The sequence below is a fragment of the Marmota monax genome, unplaced genomic scaffold (genome assembly GCF_021218885.2).
Source record: "Marmota monax isolate L192 unplaced genomic scaffold, Marmota_monax_Labrador192_F-V1.1 WCK01_AAM20220418_F8-fsc00068, whole genome shotgun sequence".
NCBI lineage: Eukaryota > Metazoa > Chordata > Mammalia > Rodentia > Sciuridae > Marmota > Marmota monax.
Genome location: NW_026692352.1, coordinates 88,570 through 109,616, shown reverse-complemented (window position 1 = coordinate 109,616; position 21,047 = coordinate 88,570). Strand labels below are relative to the sequence as shown.

Below are 21,047 nucleotides of genomic sequence, written 5' to 3'. Positions count from 1 at the left end.
TTGAATATAGACTCAGAGTCTATCATGAAGTAGCTGGGATATTTTACAAGGTATATATTGAAATATGAATAATAATTTGGTGTTCAGGTCTACCAGTAGCTAGAAAATCTAGCATATATTATGTATTGTCACTCTCCTTTCAGTTAGATTAAAAAGGGTCATTCTACTTGGGTCTCAGGTATAATGAAAATAATGTGAAGAGTTTCCTTTATTAGCCTGAATCTATTTCTTTGTGAGACGTGAATATTTTTTCACGTAATACAATAAAGAGAAAAGACATGATGTTTTATGGATCCATGAAACCATTATCTTTAATGACAATGTATTTCGAGACGTTAAGATAATTTAAGAAAACATGTGTTTGATATTTTCAGTTTCTCCCAAATAAGCATTAGCACTAAAATTAGGAGAACTAAATGAAATAAATAAAACAGAGATGACAGATTTTCTCTGTATTTTTATTTGTACATTATAACCAAAGATGGCATTATATCCCAGTACAAAAATGTACACACTACAGTCCAGAAGAATCAAAACTATCATGAAGATGTGCAAGGGCCTATTAAATGCTGCAAAGCATAAGGAAAATGAAGAGAACATTGTGAGAAGAAGTAAGGAGTGTTAACCAAGGATTTTCAAAGTAATGATGTTGTTACAGAAAAGAAAACCAAGCAAAAGTCACCCCAGTGTTTGTTTATTGTGGGTGCAGATTGAAGAGCATTTATTCTACACTACTGTTCTGAGTGTGGAAATCAAGAAGCTTCTCTGGTTTAAGGAACAGCATGTCATTTCATCCCACATCAGCCTAAAGTGTATAACCTAACACAGTTTATAGAAGTTTATCATAGAACCCAGGGAGAGTGCAACTCATTTTTTTTTTTTTTGATTTGGCAGTTTGAAATTCATAAGAACTAACTTACATCCAGTCCCTTTAAGCTACATGGACTCTCCTCTAGTGTGTGGGGCTATGTTTGTATCTGCATGTTTCTATGTGCATACATGTGTCTCTATGTGAGAGAGGTGGGGTAGGGAGAGGATTGTTCTCCTCTCACATGGACTGGTTTTCCCTGTCTCCATGTAGGCTTCCAGGTTCAGATCCAAGTTTTCTAGAGTTTAAGTGTATTCAAATTGAAGGGCTTTCTTTAGAAAATAAGAATTTGAAAATAAACAGCTATTTATTTTAAATGAAGAAAGAATACAACTTTAGAAGCTGCCAGCAGATCTCACAGAATCCTGAACAAAATCCAATATTTTAATTAACTTATTGTCTGCTATATTATCTAAAACATAATTTAAATTGTTTATATTTTGATGTTATTTTAAGTTCATGGTAACGTAAGACTAGAACAAGAAATTATGCACACTCAATTATTTATATTTTGCTCCATTACTATATGATTTTCTCTTTATTTCCAAGTGTACATCTATATATGTGTTTATGTACCCTTTTTATGAACTATTTGAAAGTCATAGACACAGTGCATATTCACTCAAATAATTCCCTGTGTATTTACAATAATGAAGACAATGATCAATATAACCATAAAATGAAAAAAAAATTACACTGATACTATAGTACAAACTAATCCATAGAACACATATGTATTTTACAAACATCTCTATAATATCCTTTATGGCAATTATTTCCGTGCTTGAGATTCGATCCAAGACCAAATGTTTTATTTAGTTATCATGTCTTTTTGTAATATGATCTTTGATCTTGATTTTTCCCCCAGTTTTTCTGAAGTATGATCAGTCAATAAACTTTTATATATTTACATAAGAAAGTTATGTCAGATTCATTCCCTTGTCATTTGTACACTACTTTGAATCTCAACATCATGTTCATGCATAAGACAGGGATCTTAATTAGAATTAGCATAAGACAGGGATCCTAATTAGAATAATACAAGCACATTCCATGCTTGCATCAGTACATCAAAATAGATTCGACTAAAAAGAACAACAAAAAAGCAATTGCATATAAAAGAACAACAATAAAAAGCCCATTTCACAACTAACAGGTGAAACAAAATATCACATTACATAAGGTATATAGCCACAGTATATTTTTCTCCACCCTAACCTATTGTTATAAAGTGATCACATGATCATGGTGGTTAACATTCCCATGTCTGTATAGATAAGATGTACTTTTGTCAAGCATATATTTAAGACATTAAGACAACTAGATCATATTATTATTACTGAAATTACCCAATTACCATCAAGTCCCAAAAGGAGAAATAATAAAAGCAACTTCCATCACAATGCATTAAATTTGGTTATATAATTTTTATTTTCAGTACTGGGTTTTAACCCAGAGGCATTCTACCACTGAGCTACTTTCCTAATCTTTTTTAAAAATTTATTTTGAAGACAGGGTCATTAAGTTGCCCTAAACTTTCAATCTTCCTGCTTTATCCCTGCAAGTTGCTGGCATGTGACACTGAGCCCAGCTAGCAATATAAAATTTTAAAACAGTTTTTTTATTCAGCAATTAGTACCATTATTAAATGATGATTAGATTATAGTTTATTATAAATTTGGCAGATACCTATTGTAATGAGGGAAAGGACAGACAATCTAATACACTACAGAAATTTATTTTGAGAAATATTTAGATCAGAAATGTCATAGTAGTGTCACAGAGATGCTCATTTATCATAACATTTCTTCTCAAAATGTTTATATCTATATACGCCATGTATAAATAAATTGTACACATATGCCATCACAGGAATCCTTTTTTGGAATATACCACTTAAATAACTTTAAATCAATATAGTAGTCATTATGTTGTAAAATAGTAGTATCATATTTTGTTAAAACAATAAATGCATATCAATACATGCATATACTTATTAATGTAGAAATATACCTAACCATTTTCTTTAACAACTATGTATTTTAGGACACTAAGATAATATAAAAATATATACATTTGATAATTTCAGTTTTGATGATGTTTAAGACCACTATAATATTTACCATTCATTTTTCTTACTTGAAAGAAACCTTTTGAACAAGGAACCATGTTCACACAATTCCTAGCCTAGCTCAGAAAGTAAAAAAAAAAAATCTCCATAAACATTTATTAAATGGATAAAGTTGCTACATTAATGATGAAAGAAATTTAATAAATGAATTATGGTATGAATGCATAAAACATTCTCTGCTTAAGTACTTTTGATCTGTTTTACATAAAGCAGTGAATAAGAAGCAAACACATATCTGCCATAGGATTAAATCTCACTAAAATAACATACATTTTTGTTTTCTTCCTTTCTTGTGAATACTTCCTAAGAGACAAAACACACATAGGATACTATTTCCTTTCTTATCATAATGTGTGCACTATGAATTCAAAATCTCATTCTTTTTCTCTCCCCATAGAACTTAAGTTGATTTCCATAGCAGCATCGTGTCTCTGATATCCTGAAATAGTCTCTTGGGGACACATGGCATCCATTCAATAGTACAGATATAAAGGAATTCAGAGTTTAACATCTGTGCATGCACATTTATTCTAGGATTGTGTTTTCCTTCAACCAAGACCCTGAACACCTGGACTAGATTATATTCAGCTTACTGTTGCCAAACACAAAAATTAAGGTATTCAAAACTATAAAAGAGGTGATAATGACAAGATTATTTTCTGTAAGCTGTATGATAAAGTGGAGTCGAGTGTTGGATATAAAACAAATTGCTTATTATTTTTCCAGAAATAAATCTGATTATCTTCACATAATTTGAAAGCAACAATGTTGTGTGAGGTTGGATTGTTTGGAAAATATTTGTGTTCCAAAATCCAACACTAAAATTCAGTTGCCTTTGGGTGATGATGATAATCCGTGTTATTTCTATATCCAAATAGGAAATACTTATTTGGTAGTGATGGATGTCAAGTGTGGATCATTCCCATGAAATGGAGAAATAAAAAAAATAAAAAAAAACTAGAGTCGAGTTCTGTTGCTTACTCTTTACCTGTTGCTCCCTTATTCCTTGAAATCAGAGTCTAATTTTTCATGGTTATTTTCTGGAAAGACTGAGCAATGTCTTTGTTTTGTGTAGCAAAATCTAGATAGAACAAGCAACCTCATATGAAAAGAAGAATGATAGAAATAACTGAAGATGGTTTAATAGAAAAAAAGTATTACCTACAGAGTTTAAGAATGAGGACAAATAGCAGATAACATCAAAGTTATATTTTAGATGGTGATACTCATGCATAAATATTACTAATTCAGTTTTTCTGCCCACACCTTAGCATAGCTGAATCAAATATCTCTGCAGAAGAAATGAAATAATGATGTGTTGAAATTGTTTTAGGTCTGTTTTATAAAGGCAACTTCTTACATTTGTAGTTAATACTAGAGTCTTTAATTTCGATCTTGGAGAGCTTTGTGAATGTATTGAAGATGGAACTAACTTGTGTAAGCAAAAGACCAGTTATAGTGACAAAGCCATACACATAACAAGTAATTATGAGAAAATTTTTATCTAGTATTTTAAAAGTACTTCAGAAAAGTGGACAAGTAATCAAAAAATATTTTCTGTTTAGGAGTTATTTATTATTTTATTATTCCTTTTGTGTTTATGCATGTGGCACCAGAGATTGAACCCAGGAGCAATTGCACCACTTAGCTACACACTTATGCCAGTTTTATTTTTTGAGACAGGGTCTCATTAAGTTGATGGTACTCCTGCTTCAGCCTCCTGAGTGTCTTGGATATAACAGTTTTGCACCACCAACCAGAAATTTCCGTTAATTTTTCTGTCTGCTTCTGATACATGGATACATATTTAAAGTGTAATAGAACTATCTGCTCATACTTGGGTACATGTAGGGTCAGAATATAGCCACAGTATCTTTTTCACTACCCTAGGCAATTGCTCTTTTTGCACAACTATAATTATGACCATAATGTAACATTTTGCACACTTTACATAAAATACTTTAACTGCAAGATAAGCTGTGAATGTGCTTTTTGCAATGATATTTACAATGCAATGTATATCTTGAAGCAAGTACTGAACTTTACAGTTAAGAGGTACTGTTTAATGTACTAAAGAGGTATAGAGGGAGGAAAGAATAGTGACCCTATTGACGAGTTCATACTAAATAGTTATAAATTATTGAAACATAATTTTATAAACTTCTTATGGCAACCTTAATTAAATGCATATTACTTATATGTTTCTGTGAATATAGACATACATGTACACATGTAAAGACTATACATGTTTTACCTAATAATATATGTGTAAGAGTCCTGAATATGTTGAATAAAAATATAATTTACAAATTACTGAGTTGTAAGGACAAAACCTTGTTTGTAATTTTGGTTTTTAAAAGAAAAGCCTTTCTTTGTTGAAAAGGCCAAATTTTATCCTTTATTCTAAGATAAATATTAATAAACTCCTTGAAATTCCAAGGTTAACATTTTAGCTTATGACTAATACACTTATCTTAAATAGAAAATTAAGAGTGGTTTATAAGAAGTCCATATTTTAACTTTCCTTCTGTGTTCAGAAAATATTAATGTGAATCTGTCTTTCATCATTTGTATTATGAAAATATCTTATAAGGCCTGGAATCAAACATGTTGATACAATTAGCTTTAATTTCAAAATGCCAAGCATGTTATTTCTCCAAAGTGCTCTTGACCCAAGTGTTTTTCCTTTGAATTCTCTTTGTCTAACATTAATATAACCTCCCTGATACTTTGGGATACTATTTATTTAAAAAATATCTGTATACATTTTTAAACCTCTGTTTTGTTTTTATTCTATGCACTCGTTCATGCTGCGTAAGTAATTTAAAAGTAATTATAATTGTGTTTTGTAATCGGAAGTTTAAATGATTTGTTTTTCTTGCCCAAACTAATATAAACATATTATAATATAAATATATATCATTGTCATTTTATATTTTCTTTTTATCTGTGATTTATGACAATGAAGCTTTATTTATTTATCTTTCTCAGTAATCTTAAGGAATATAACCTGCAGTTTTCTTTCTTCTAGTGTGTTTTATGTACTAAGTGATAAAACTTAGATTACAATTTAGTAATTCTCAAAGTGAATTTCAACATGTCATGCATTCATTATTAATCTATTTTTATTTTTTTATTTTAAGGATACCTTTATAAATATGTATTATTTGTAAATTGATTTGATAGACACTGGTGATGGTTTGTTGGATACTGTGCTTAACATAAATGATTTTATTAAACTGTGAAGGATTACTAAATATGAATTCATTTTTATGGTATCATCAGGTAAGGAGAAGTAAAGAGAATAATTTTTGAACCAATGGATTTCTTACCATTCATCACAGCTGTTGGTAATTGCATTATTTTTTGAGCAATTAGAGAATGAATCACTATCACGTCTTAAGGACATCTAAGTCTTCCTGATGATGGTTTTGCTTGAATAATGAGTAGGATTTGGCCATATTTGAGGAGGGTAGGCAAAGGGAAAACCGAAAGATAGAGGATTGTCCATCACAAAACCAAGAATACAAGTTTATGTAAGTAGGAAAAATAGCAAATAGGAAAGAATACGATCCCCAACATTTTGATATGTCAGGGTTGTCATAATGCTTCAGGTCTACAGCATTTTCCCATTTGGCTGATAGGTCCTCTTGAGACTAGGTTAAATACACAGGTGCTCCTTTGACACTGGAATAGCTCTAAGACTTTGTCATAGCCTAAAATTATGCCCTTGAAAAGTATACTAATTAATGTGTACAACCTGCACTTTTTTCACAGTTTTTGAAAGAAGTTGCCTTGTGATTTATCTCACCTGTCTTCCAGATGTTGGTTTATGATAATAAAATACAACTATGCAGCCTGAACAATTAAATGATGACAGTATGCTTTAACAAAGTCTTTAAATTTCCACAGCAATATCATTTTATTTATTTATATTTTATATTTTATAAATTCTTTGGTAGTTGTAGATGGACAGAATGCCTTAATTTTATTTGTTATGTGGTGCTAAGGCTCGAACCCAGTGCCTTACATGTGCTAGACAAGCACTCTGCCACTGAGTCAAACCCAGTCCCATGATTGTATTTTTAATAAATTATTTTTAGTTGTCAATGCTTGGCCATAATACATGAAGATTTATAGAAACAATAAAAGAAATGACCTGTTACTATTCATAGATTTTATTATTTTTTAATAAAGTCATTTATGTTAAGCACCATTAGCAACTTTCAATATGAGTAGAAGTTTAATTTGAGAAAAAATTTAGAAGTGCACATAGACTAGATGTGGGAAAGGACAAGAAGCATGCATCATAAAAAATGAGAAGACTAAATCAAGCATTTCACTGGCTTGTGAGATCCTAGGATCCTTTGAGAAATGCCATTTAATAATTCTAGAATGCTTTGAACAGTGCTTGGTAACCAACAATATATGTCAGTCATTAATTTTAATTTTATTTTGGTACTAGGGAATGAACCCAGGAGTACGTAAATTTTCCAAGCCGTTTTTATATTTTACTTTGAGATAAGGTCTCACTAAGTTGCTTAGGGCCTCACTGAATTGTGGAGGTTGGCTTCCAACTTCTACTGCCTCCCTGAGTTTCTAGGATTACTGGTTCACACCACCATGCCTGGCATCAGTCATTATGTTTTTTGTCCATCAGTGAGGTGATCAAGGCATTTTCTTTAAGATCACATACACAGTGATTGTGCACAACAATTAACAGTTAAATCAGGTATTCTAACAAAAACTCCTCATTATACTTTGTTACGAATTATGTAGATGTGAATCAGTCTTTAAAATAATTGATGTAGATTCAGTGTTGGTGATAAAAACAGACTGCATAATAAGAATTTACTGAATGAAACAAGAATTAACAACAAATAACAAACAAGCAAAGCTGTCATTGGCCACTCAGAAAAATTTGGTTTATGATGTGAAGAAAATACAACTATGCATCCTGAGTACTTAAAGGATGGCGGTATGCTTTAACAAAGTCTTTCCAGCAATATGATTTTATTATCTTTGGTAGTTGTAGATGGACAGAATACCATCATTAAAATGTATTGCATAATTTAAAAAAAGTGTGGTTGAGGGGAGAAAGTACCCTTAACCTATGCTTTCTCTTCTCTTTTTCCTATTTCAGCTGATTCATGACCATAGTAGCTTGATCATGCTGATCTTGACTCAAACAGATCTGACCCAGCTTCGTTCATTCTTAATGGGATCCCAGGCCTGGAGGACATGCACATCTGGATTTCCTTCCCATTCTGATCCATGTATGTTGTGGCTGTGGTTGGGAATTGTGGACTCCTCTACCTCATCTGCTATGAGGACTCCCTGCACAGACCCATGTACTACTTCTTGGCTATGCTTTCTCTAACTGACCTTGTCATATGCTCTAGCACAATCCCTAAAGCCCTCTGCATCTTCTGGTTTCACCTCAAGGAAATTGGATTTGATGAATGCCTGGTCCAGATGTTCTTCATCCATACCTTCACAGGAATGGAGTCTGGGGTGCTCATGCTTATGGCCCTGGACCACTATGTGGCCATTTGCTACCCTCTGCGCTACTCAGTCATCCTCACCAATGATGTCATTGGGAAGGTTGGGCTTGCCACCTTCCTAAGAGGGGTGTTGCTCATTACTCCTTTCACTTTCCTCACCAAGCGCCTTCCCTACTGCATACTGTGACCACATGTCTGTAGCCAAATTATCCTGTGGCAATGTCAAGGTCAATGCCATCTATGGTTTAATGGTAGCCCTCCTTATTGGAGGCTTTGACATCCTGTGCATCACAGTCTCCTACACCATGATTCTCCGGGCGGTGGTCAGCCTCTCCTCAGCAGATGCTCGGCAAAAGGCCTTCAGCACCTGCACCGCCCACAGCTGTGCCATCATCTTCTCCTACAGTCCTGCTTTCTTCTCCTTCTTTTCCCATCGCTTTGGGGGCCACACAATTCCTCCATCTTGCCACATCATCGTGGCCAATATTTATCTGCTTTTGCCTCCCACCATGAACCCTGTGGTCTATGGGGTGAAAACTAAGCAGATACGAGACTGTGTCGTGAGGATCCTTTCAGGTTTTAAGGAAACCAAATCACACAACATAAAATAAATAAGCATGTGCAAGTGGAAGAGAAGAAAATAATTATATCTAAAATGTGCCTGTTTCTGATTTTCAGGAGATGGTAAATTCCTTAGCTGTGTAAGATAATACATCTGTTTTAACCACACATACACATACAGATGGAGCTTGTAGAATTGTGCATTTTCCAAAAGTGCCTTGATAATTTTAATGTCACTGGCATGTCCAGCAATTTTCTTTGAATTTCACCCTCTGATATCTGTGAAAAAGTTGTCTAAGTAGTATATCAAGTTTCCCCTAAAAAAGACCTAAAGAGAAATGAACAAAGTGGAATAATGTAATCTGAGTCTTATTTTCAAATAGTAATTTCCAGATTGATGGCCAGTAGTTACATTCTTCTGGAAATATGTGCTATATATTTCTTTTCTTTTTGGGGGGTGCAGGGATAGGGGTTGAACTTTGCCACTGAGCCATATCCCCAGACCTTTTTTATTTTGGGGGGACAGAGTCTAATTGCTGAGACTGGCATTGAACTTGTGCTTCAGTCTCTCTCCTGAGGTTACAGACATGCACCACCATGCCCAACTACATAATTCTTCCTTTTTTTTTTTTTGGTTTTTGGATTTTAGTTATATATAACATTATGATTCATTTTGGCATAATTATACAATCATGAAATATAATTTGCTCTAATTCAATCCCCAGTACTTCTCTTTTCCTAACCTCTACCCTTCCCTTGTTACCAACCTCTAGTATACTGATCTTTTAGCTTATTTCCAGTTGTGAACACTATAAGGAAGTAAGAAACTGGATAAATTTTTCATATTTAATGCCTATTAACTAAAGCAATTAGACAAGGAATATAGAATAAACTGAATTTTAAACTTTTTATTTGATTTATTTAATTTTACATAACTGTGGGATTCATTGTATCATATTTGTTCAGGCCCATAACATAATTTTCCAATCTCTTCCTGAATACCTTTATTTTCTTCTTTTTCTCCCTCTCCCTGATCACTTGCCCTACTTTACTGGTCTCCCTTCTATTATTATTATTATTACTATTATTATTATTATTATTATTAATTTCAATTAGTGCATTATATACATATATGTGGATAAACTGTGATATAATTGTACATGAACAGCATAATTTGGCAGATTTCTGTTTTCTCTCATATTCACAAGCGAGAGAGAGAGAAAAAAAAGAAATTTAAAAGGGGGTTGTGGGTGTGGTAGTACACACCTGTAATCCCAGAAACTCTGAAGGCTGAGGCAGGAGGATCACAAGTATGAGGTCAGTCTCACCAACTTAGCAAGACCCTATCTCAAAATAAAAAATAAAAGGGGTTGGGAATGTACTCAGTGGTAAACTGACCCTGGATTAAATTCCAAGTACTAGAACACAAAGGAGGGTGGGTGTTGGGTATTTAGGTAATCTTCAGGAAAGTGATGTGCAATTTATTTTTCTATACAACTGATCAGAATATTTGTTATCTATCCCAAATTCAATTAACTATAGTCAAATTATACTTTTTATATCATGAATCTTTCTATATAATCCTATTGCAAAATGTGAAAAATATATGGCACATACATGGTTTAATATATTTTATCTGCACTTATTCTTCTTCAGTATCATAGTCTGAAGCATTGTCTATGTACTATTTATTCCTCAAAGGAAGGCAGGCTTCCAGGAACTGTTTTCCACATGCTCCTTTTAGGGCACTCTTCTTCAGACAATCCAAGGTGTTTTTCCTTCTCCCTTAATCTTCCAACTATACTCCTATTTCCTATCTCCCTTGATTCTCTAATTAATCTCCCCAGTAGTTTTGGCATACATTTTCATACATGTTTCTTTGAAAACAGATATTATCATTAGTTATTTTGTTTCAACTTAAATCTGCTGTGTTATTCTAAAGACTTGAACCTATTTCTTACATTCCCACTGAGCAGATTAATATATGTTTCTCTTGGTATTTATTTTTCATATTTACTGACTAGTAACATTAATTTATATTTGTTTCAAAACTAATAAGGCTAGAAACAACTTATGTTGAAACATGTGTCTCCTAACTTTGCAACAGAGAAATTCAGTTGTGTTTCTATACACTAAACAGATGCTCCAAAAAGAAAATCAAGAAAACAACCTCTTTTTTAATGATATAGAAGTGAATGAAATCCATGGAAATAAGTTTACCCAGGCAAGCAAAAGATTTGTGCAGTAAAAACAAAATCAAACTGAAAATATTAAAGATGACACAAAAAATTGGAACGATGTTCCATATTCTTGAATTAGAAGACTTGCTATTGTTAAAACACCCTTATTACTCAAGGTGACCTATAGACACATCACAATCTATAGGTAACAATAATTTTTTATAGAAATAGAAAAATATCATAATATTCATATGGAACCACAAAGAAGTCTGAATATCCAAAATGATTTTGAGAAAGAAGAATAAAGTTGGAGACTAAGATTTATTATTTCAAAACACCTTATAAAACTCCACTCATTAAAACAATATAGTAAATTCGAACAGTGTGAGACATAAATAGACATAGACCTATGGAAGAAAACAGAGAACTGAGAAATAAACTCTCACTTGTAGGGTCAACTAACCTTCAACAAGGGAGAAATAATAAACAACAGGGAAAGGACGGTCTCTTCAATAAAAGATTTTGGTGAAACAGAATGTCCATATGCAAATGAAAAAAGTGGATGCTTATTAATTTGTAATTTTCAATTATAATTATAAATAAAATGGAAATTGTTGTGATACATTCCAGCATGCACAACACATATTTGGTATATCTGTCTCCCCTGTCCCCACTTCCTTTTCTCTTTCCTTCTCTGATCCCCAATTCCTAGTCTACTGGTCTCTCTTATATTTTCATGAGGTCCCCTTTCTTTCCTTGTTTATCTCTAGAGAGAAAACATATGACCCATGACTGAGTCTGATTAATCTCACTTGGCATAATGTTCTTCAGTTCCATCTGTTTTTCTGTGAATTGGTTAATTTTTTTTTTCTTTATGGCTTAACAAAACTCTATTGTGTTCTATACTACATCTTTTTCTATTCATTCATTGGTTGTCAGACACTTAGGTTGGTTCCATGACTTGACTATTGCAAATTGTTGCTGCTAGAAAAATTGGTAAGCAGATATCATTATTGTATGCTGACTTTAATTCTTTTGAATAAATATCAAGGAGTAGCACAGCTGTGAGCGCTTCTAACACACACACAACAAAGTGACTCGAAGTGGTTTGTAGTTTTAAATAAAAGACCTAAAATCTTAAAACTGTTAGAATAGATCATAGTGAGATCATGCACACTGAGATCCCAGTATCTTCTCTTACTTCAACAGCTTTTGTATGAAACAGACCCAGGGACTCCCTCTCTTATGCCCTCCAGTCATCTTCATGTCTCCTGACCTACCACAACAACTAGGAACACACCTCTGCTTCCAGGAAAGCTATGTTTTTCCTTCTTTGTTGCTAATTTTTTTGTGTTTAGATCCTTATTGCTGACAAAAGCTGTCAGAATTGGCTTTTTCAGAATTCTTGACACTAATAAAAAGCATTTAGAAATTAGAGAAATGGTTAATCAAGAAAAAACTAGCTGAAAGAGATTTTGGTGTTCTTTTAACAATTATAGTAAAAGTCATATAATGTAGAATGTATTTCAATGGCTTTTAGTGTATTAACACTACTAAGGCCTTTAACACTATTTAATTCCCCAAATATTTTATTCCTCCCTCGGAAAAAAAATCTCATACATTTTTAAAATTTTTTTATTAGCTACACATGACATTACAATGACCTTGGCACTTCATACATTTGAATCAATTGGGGTATAATTTCTCATTTTTCTGATTGTACAGATTGCAGAACCCATTGGTCATACAGTCACCTATATACATACAGCAATCATAATGTCTATTCTATTCTGCTGGCCTTCCTATCCCCCCTTCCTCTCCCCTCCCCTCCCATCACTTCTCTCTATCCAATCTAATGTGACACACTTTTTTTTTCTTTTTCTCCTCACAACATCATACATGTATTCTGTATAACGATGAGGGTCTCCTACCATCTTCTGTGCAACTCCCCTTCTCCTTCCTTTTCCCTCCCACCACTCTTCCCTATTTAGTGGTAATCTTCTTATGCTCTTCCTCCTTATTCCATTTTGAGACACCCCCCTTATATCAGAGAAGACATTGGCATTTGTTTTTTAGGGATTGGCTAACTTCACTTAGCACAATCTGCTCTAATGCCATCCATTTCCCTGCAAATGCCATGATTTTGTTATTTTTTAGTGCTGAGTAATATTCAATTGTGTATAAATGCCACATTTTTAAAATCCATTCATCTATTGTAAGGCATCTAGGTTGGTTCCACAGTCTAGCTATTGTGAATTGATATTGAATAAACATTGATGTGGCTGTGTCCCTGTAGTATGCTCTTTTTAGGTCTTTTGGGTATAGTCCAAGAAGGGGAATAGCTGGATCAAATGGTGGTTCCATTCCCAGCTTTCCTAGGAATCTCCATACTGCTTTCCAAATTGGCTGAACCAATTTGCAGTCCCACCAGCAATGTATGTGTGTACCTTTTTCCCCCCCGCATCCTCTCCAGCACTTATTGTTGTATGACTTCATCATGGATGCCATTCTTATTGGAGTGAGATGGTATCTTAGAGTAGTTTTAATTTGCATTTCTCTGATTGCTAGAGATGGTGAGCATTTTTTTCATGTATTTGTTGATTGATTGTATATCCTCTTCTGGGAAGTGTCTGTTCAGGTCCTTGGCCCATTTGTTGATTGGGTTTTTTTGTTTTTGTTTTTGTTTTGTTTTTTTTGAATGTCACTTCCTTCTTCTAGTCCCTGGTAATCACAATTTCTTCCAAATCTATGAATCTACCTATTCTACATATTTCACATGAATGGAATAATATAATACCTGCTAATGTCTGTCTTTTTAGACCTAACATATAGCTCCCAAGTTTTGTCCATGTTGTAGCATGTTTCTGTATTTCATTCCCTCTTATGACTGAATAATAGTTCATTGTATGAATATGCTACATTTGTTTATCTACTCATCAATAGAACAGATTTAGCTTCTTTCTAACTTTCAGCTATTGTGCATAATGCTGAAATTACATTTTTTGTAAAAATTTTAACAGAACTATGTTTTCAATTGTTTTGGATTTACAGTTGTCAATGGAATTTCTGGGTGGTGCAATAATTCTTTAACTTTTTGAAGAAATTCCAAACTATTTTCCACAGTCACTGAATCATTTTTACCTCTTTACCAGCAACATACAAAGATTTTAATACTTTCATGTCATCTCAAACATTTGTTATTTGGGATATTTTTGAAAATTTATATGCAGCCATCCTAGTGTGTATAAATTATGTAGAATTTCTTGTAGGCATTTGTTGGGGTTTTTCATTTTGTTTTGTTTGTACTGGTGACTGAACTAAAGGGCACTTCAGCACTGAGCTACATTCTAGTTATTTTGTTTTTTAATTTTGAGACAGATTCTCTAAGTTGCTAAGGGTCTTGCTAAGTTGTTGAGGATGACCTTAAACTTGGGATGGTCCTGCTTAACTTCCTAAGTTATGGAGATTACATGAGTGCTCCACCATGACCAGTTCATTATAGTTTTAATTTGCATTCCCCTAATGACTAGTGTTTTTGATGATCTTTTCATACATGCCTTGCCCATTTGTGTATTTTCTTTGGAGAAATGTGTATTAAAACACTTTGCCCATTTGTTAATTACATTGTCTTCATTTTTGAGTTGTATGAATTTGTTATGTTTTCTTGATACTAGATTCTCCTCATACCTGTGATTAACAAATATTCTTTCACATTTTGTCAGCTGTTTTTCACTTTTGATAATATACTGTTATGCACAAAATTTTCTTTTGTTTAAATTTTGATGAAGTCCAATTTATTTGTCACCTCCTCCCCAACCCCACATTGCCACCATGATCATTCTTTTGGAGACATATCTAAAGAAGCATGGGCAAATTAAAGGCATGAAAATTTGCCATCATTTTTTTCTAAGAGTTTTAAGATTGTAACTTTTATATTTATACAGCTAATTCATGTTGAGCTAACTTGTGTGTATGATCTGAGATAGAAGCCTTTCCTCCTACCCCTCATCCTCATTTCTCCTCCTCTTCTTCTTCACATACTGATATTCATGCTTTTCATTGCCATCAAAATTAAGTTTCATTTTTTCAAATTAATAAAACATGGTTTTTTCTTTAATTATCAAATTAAAGAAATGTAAAATTAAAATTAATCATTTTAATATTGCATTTCTCACTACTGAGTTATTATCACAAGGTTTAACATCTAATTATTTATAGTTTAATATGCATGCATAACAAACTTTAACTTTACATTATTTTTACTTTAAGGACAGATGTCCATATCCCCAGAATAAAGTAAGTTAATTTTATTAACAATTAAATTATGATGTATTGAAATCATTTAATTTGTTTTTAGATCAGTGTTATATTACTTTGGTTTCAGTGTGGATTTTTTACTGGTAGTTTTGCAAATGATCTCAACATAATTTAATATGTATTCATAATAATCTCAAACTTATACAATGATGTAATAACTATCACCAACCTCACTAGAAATTAAACTGCACTAAAACAAGAGCCCATATTTTCTGATCTTTTTTAATAGCTCCTAACCTGATTTAGGGAGTACTAAGAGTTCAATGATGTGATTTAAATGCAGAAATGTAAAAACAAATGAATACAAGAACACCTGAAGCTTTGCTTACAAGTGATTGAAACATTCTGTACTTACTGCTTTTAACTTGCTCACCACTAGTCTTTTTGCAGAAACACAACTCAGCACCAAATGTTAAAAATATGTAATTTATTAAAGATAGCTTGTGTTCATTCTTATCTCCCACCAACTGTGTACATGCTATGACACAAACACTCAGACATAGGCACACATGAATAGAGTGATATCCTTATTTATGTATCATGCATTCTTTTTCCCCCTCCCATGGTGTTGATTCCCACACCAGTACCTGTGTTTCTGACACAGGATCTGAAGTATTCCCTTGGGATATTTAACAGATTTTCCTTTAAAGGCTCAGTTCAACAGTAGTTATCAAGGTGTTTAAATATACATATATTGTAGAGAAGTGATTTTTTTTTAGGAAGACCCTGAATACCCTGAACAGACTACGTTCAATGTTTTGCTGACCAAAAACTAGGTATTAAAAGGCATACAAAGGTGGGCTAGTGGCAGGACATTTTTTTAGGCAGTAAGATGCATTGGAGAGAGGCTTTGGTTGCATATAAATTGGCTGTGGTATTTTCAGAAATACAGTTATGATTCCATTCATCATGTTTGAGAGCAGAAATGTTATGAAAGATTGGGTTTTCTTGGAAAATGTTTTTATTTTTATGTTATTTTTATATATTTTATTGGCTCATTCTAGTTATACATAATAGTGTGGTTTCTGTTACATGTTCATATATGTACACAATATAACCATATAATTTGGCCAACATCATTCCCCAGTATTATCCCTTTCAAAAATGTTTTTGAAAAGAATTATCAGGCTACAATTCAGTTAAACTTTTCATGATGGTTACAATTGTTATTTCCCTGATGAAACAGAAATAGTTGGTTCCCCTATAATGCAAGTCAGATAAAAACAAACAAAAAAAAAAAAACTACCCCCGACTGAAAGAAATGGGACTAGCTAGAGAATAGTGACTAGTATTTCATCATAATCAGAACACTTTGCCTCTCACCTGCCATTCTTTCGTTTCTCAGAATGGGAAAATAATTTTCTTTGGTTCATTTCGAGAAGGGCTTGGTTATGACTGTGTTTCATCCACTTAGGTATCAGCGACTATCTGGAGGGACTCCTGTCATGTTCAGAGAAAGAGTATGGATCCTAAAGATGATCTATGAGGAAACAAATTCATTATCTATGAGATTTGTGAAGAAAAATAGACATGAGATGATATCTGTGTTATACTTTATAAATGATGGTATTTGTGTACTAATGTCACCATTTCCATACAGCTGTCTACATCCATGGGATAATATGAGTTAATTTTCCTTGAAAGGACATTACATTTTGATGCATTGAAACTATTAGAAATTGACTTGGGGGAAAATTCTAAATTATTTTGAGATTAATATCATATTATTTTGGTATAAATATGGATTTCTTACTGACAATTTTCCAAATATACTGAACATGGGAGAAAAGATTCAAGTAACGTTTAAGTCAGTTTTAATAATTAAAGCTACAGTTACAAAAACAACAGATCTAAAGGTATTTATTTATATTGTATTTAGGAAAGTTGTTCTTCAAGTTATATAACAAATAATCTTGGAAATAAATTTTCTTTTTAAATTTATGGATATCTATGCTTTCCCTGATTTCCTTATTTGCTTTTCTTGAGTGGTCACAAAGTCAAGATTGACTACTCAAGTGTATTAAGGAAAAATTAGTAATGGTACTCATTTTTTTCCTAGCAACTTATGAATATTCAGTATATACTTTCCAAATATTTATAAAAAAACAAATTTCAAGATTAATCTTATTTCCTGGTATTGAAGTATATATGGTTATATGTATTCATATACATATGTGTACATATAGGTATATATGCCCACATACAAGATTTATTATAAATTTATTTCTTTTAATAATATCTGGGAAAACATGTTGTATGGAAACACAAACTACACATTTATAAGCCTGACAAAAGAACGTTGATGGAAATTTTGGTATTCATGAAACATGATTTTAGTATAAACAAGTTTTTTTCCAAAAGGATAATCGTAAGTCTGTTGTTAGCCTTGCCATTATTGGTTTAAGATAAACCATTGGTGCTAAAGAAGGAACTGAGGATGAGATAATACAGTGTTTATATGATGCAAAGGATAGTGCCATTTAAAAAACTCTGTGTACTAACAAAGCAAGAAGAAAATTATTTCACTGCTTGATATTTTTGTGACAGAATTTACCTAATCAGAGACAAAACAGTTGGTATATGAGCTTCAAACGACCTACATTAAGCTTTTTAAAATTGCTTTCCAACATGATCAAGATCTAACATTTTCTTGTTTCTATTTTTATGTGTAATGAACTTAATAATTCTCTCACTTTTAGTATGTTTTTATTATGTCTGTGTGTTATCTATCTACCCAGAAAATCCTAGTGCATACTTTGAGGGAGATTTATATTTTATGTACCTCCTTTTAATTGTATTAAAATATTTTTTAAAAATTCACTCTGAATTATGCCTAATTGCTAGTGTAGTTCAAATACTTATTTCTCAAACAAATGTATTTAAGTTGCCTACTACATTATGCTTTTATGCTTTCTTGGAATTTCCCCTATTTTCTCCAATTCATGATGGATTTCCGAAAAAATCTGTTTCCTGATATTTATGAGGTAGATATTTTGGTTTCATTTCTTCTGGTAATTGTAGTTCCTTTTATACTTTCCAAGTAATAATATTTAACAATTCTTAAAGTCGAGTATTAAATATGATTAACTAAGCCAGGATGCTGATTGTTGATTTCTTTCTAGAAAAATTGAGGTTTCTCAAGAAAAGATCTATGAATAATGAAACTAAGAATGTCTCCGGTAGAATGAGGTTCCTGCTTGAGCACTCTGAACCTTACCAATTGATGAGATTCACCTAATACCCAATGTTCCAATCAGCTTTCTAAAGTATCTTTGGTATGAATTAATAATCAAGGATAATAGATGCTTGCAAATATTTAAAAGAAATTTTTATAAATAAAATACAGAAAAAAAATTAAAAATAAGTAATCAAAATAGGAATTGTGAAAACAGCATATGAAGCAGAAATGCATCATAAGTATGTTTGTATGTGAGATATATATATATATATATATATATATATATATATATATATATATATCTCACATTTATTTGTCAGATTCAAAGGAAATAAGATTTTGGAAGTTTTCTATAAAGCGGATGAAAAAATAGATGCAACATAGGAAAAATTTCTAAAAAGTAAAGAAGGATAAGTGCATAAAATAGTTAATTTGATTAAAAGAAGTTGTAGAAAAATAACAAATAAATAGTGGGAAATTAATTCTTTCAAACTTAAAACTATTTTTAAAACCAAAGGTCATAGATTTTTAGACTAAAAAACTGCAGCATGTACAGGGACTTGGGTTGTGGCTCAGTGGTAGAGCGCTCGCCTAGCACATGCAGGGCGCTGGGTTCAATCCTCAGTACCACATAAAAATAAATAAATAAATAAAGTAAAGGTATTATGTCCAACTACAACTCAAAAAAAAAAGGCTGCATATACTAATGTAGGTCCATTATCCCTATAAATATCATTATATTCACGAGCATAGAAGTGTTCAAATATTCTCAAATACATGTCAGGGAAATAAAGAAAAGAAATGGATGAATAATTCATACACAGAAAATCAAATTTCAGAATTGTTCTTTTAATATCGACACTGACATCTAGGAGATTGATAGACCAATGTTTGCAAAATATTGAGGTAAAAGAACATAGAACCTCAAATTCTAAAACCATCGAAATCATTTATAGAATAAGCCATATACAAACATTAATATTCTCTTTCAGAAAATATTTTCCATACCCTCATGAAAATATATAAAGAAGAAAAATCAAATCCACACATAGTAATGTCAAATATGTGGTAGATTAAAGGGAATTTCTGGTTCAGAATTATGTAGCAAACCTAGGGAACAACTATATATCATAGAAAGTAGAAAGTTCCCCAAAATGTACTGATGATATGGAAAGGTCCAGAAACATAACTCTCAGGAGCATAATATTAAAAATATTTTATTATTCTCTTAATCTGTTCAAAAATCTTCAGATGTCTATAACAAATCCTAAACAAAATAAAACAATGAATAAACAATATAGAATGGCAAACAAAATACATGTGTCTTATCCAGATACTTAGCAAGCAGTTAATACTTATATTATGATAAAATATAAATCTTAAATAATAATTTTAAAAAATAATTTCACAGAATAAAGGAATGATAGACAGAATGGATGTGTTGTGTAGGAATGCAAAGGGCAGATCAAGTATAGAGCTGAAACAGGTGAGAGGGAATGCCTGAGAGGATGCGAACTTCCACAGACAGATAGTGGAGCTGGTTGTTTGTATTGTTATGATTCTCTTTAAAGTACAAATTAATTACAAAAAATAAATACATATTCTGTGGCAAGAGGTAGAATAATAATTTCAAAAACAAAAGGCCAGAGAGGTGTTAAGTTTTGTACTGGTACTCGAGGAAACCAAATCTATATAGTGCTTCTACTTAATTATAAAATTATTGCTCAGATTTTAGTGAGAATTAAAATGACTTAGTATAAATAAAATTCTTAGTAGGGTATCTGCTATATAGTAGTAATAAATATGACCAATTAATTAAAACTAAGAACAACAGTAAATGCATCCCCAGAATATCTGTTATGTCACTTGTGAGATGATCAATGATTTTCCCCTTAAGAAAGTACCCAAATGGTGGCATGTAGAGTTATGAACACTTATATAGGCATAACAAAAATACTATCAGAATGCTCATATTACAATTAACCATAATTTATGAATATTGTATCTGTGTCCTTTTTGTCTTGAAACAATAGCAACAGAACCTGGTGAATAGCAGATGATAAATATGTATATGTTGAATGCAATGATAAGTTAATGAATTAACAAATGACACATGTGTAATTGAGACTTTATTTAAGTAAATATTACCTGTCATTGTAAGTTTGGTTATTTGATATTGAAGTGCACTATTTAATAAGTAAAAGTCAGAGACAACACTACTAAGATGTTTTTATTTTTCTACTTTTCCTAATCTTGAAAGGTTAAAAACTAAAACAACACAAGCCTCCAGAAGACTACCAACCTAATC

At 32.1% G+C, this 21,047-nt stretch overlaps 1 pseudogene; it reads left to right on the top strand.

Annotated features, from left to right (window-relative positions):
- The first annotated feature begins 8,169 nt into the window (after positions 1-8,169).
- On the top strand, positions 8,170-9,114 carry LOC124091112 (olfactory receptor 52N4-like; annotated as a pseudogene).
- Positions 9,115-21,047: the final 11,933 nt, after the last annotated feature.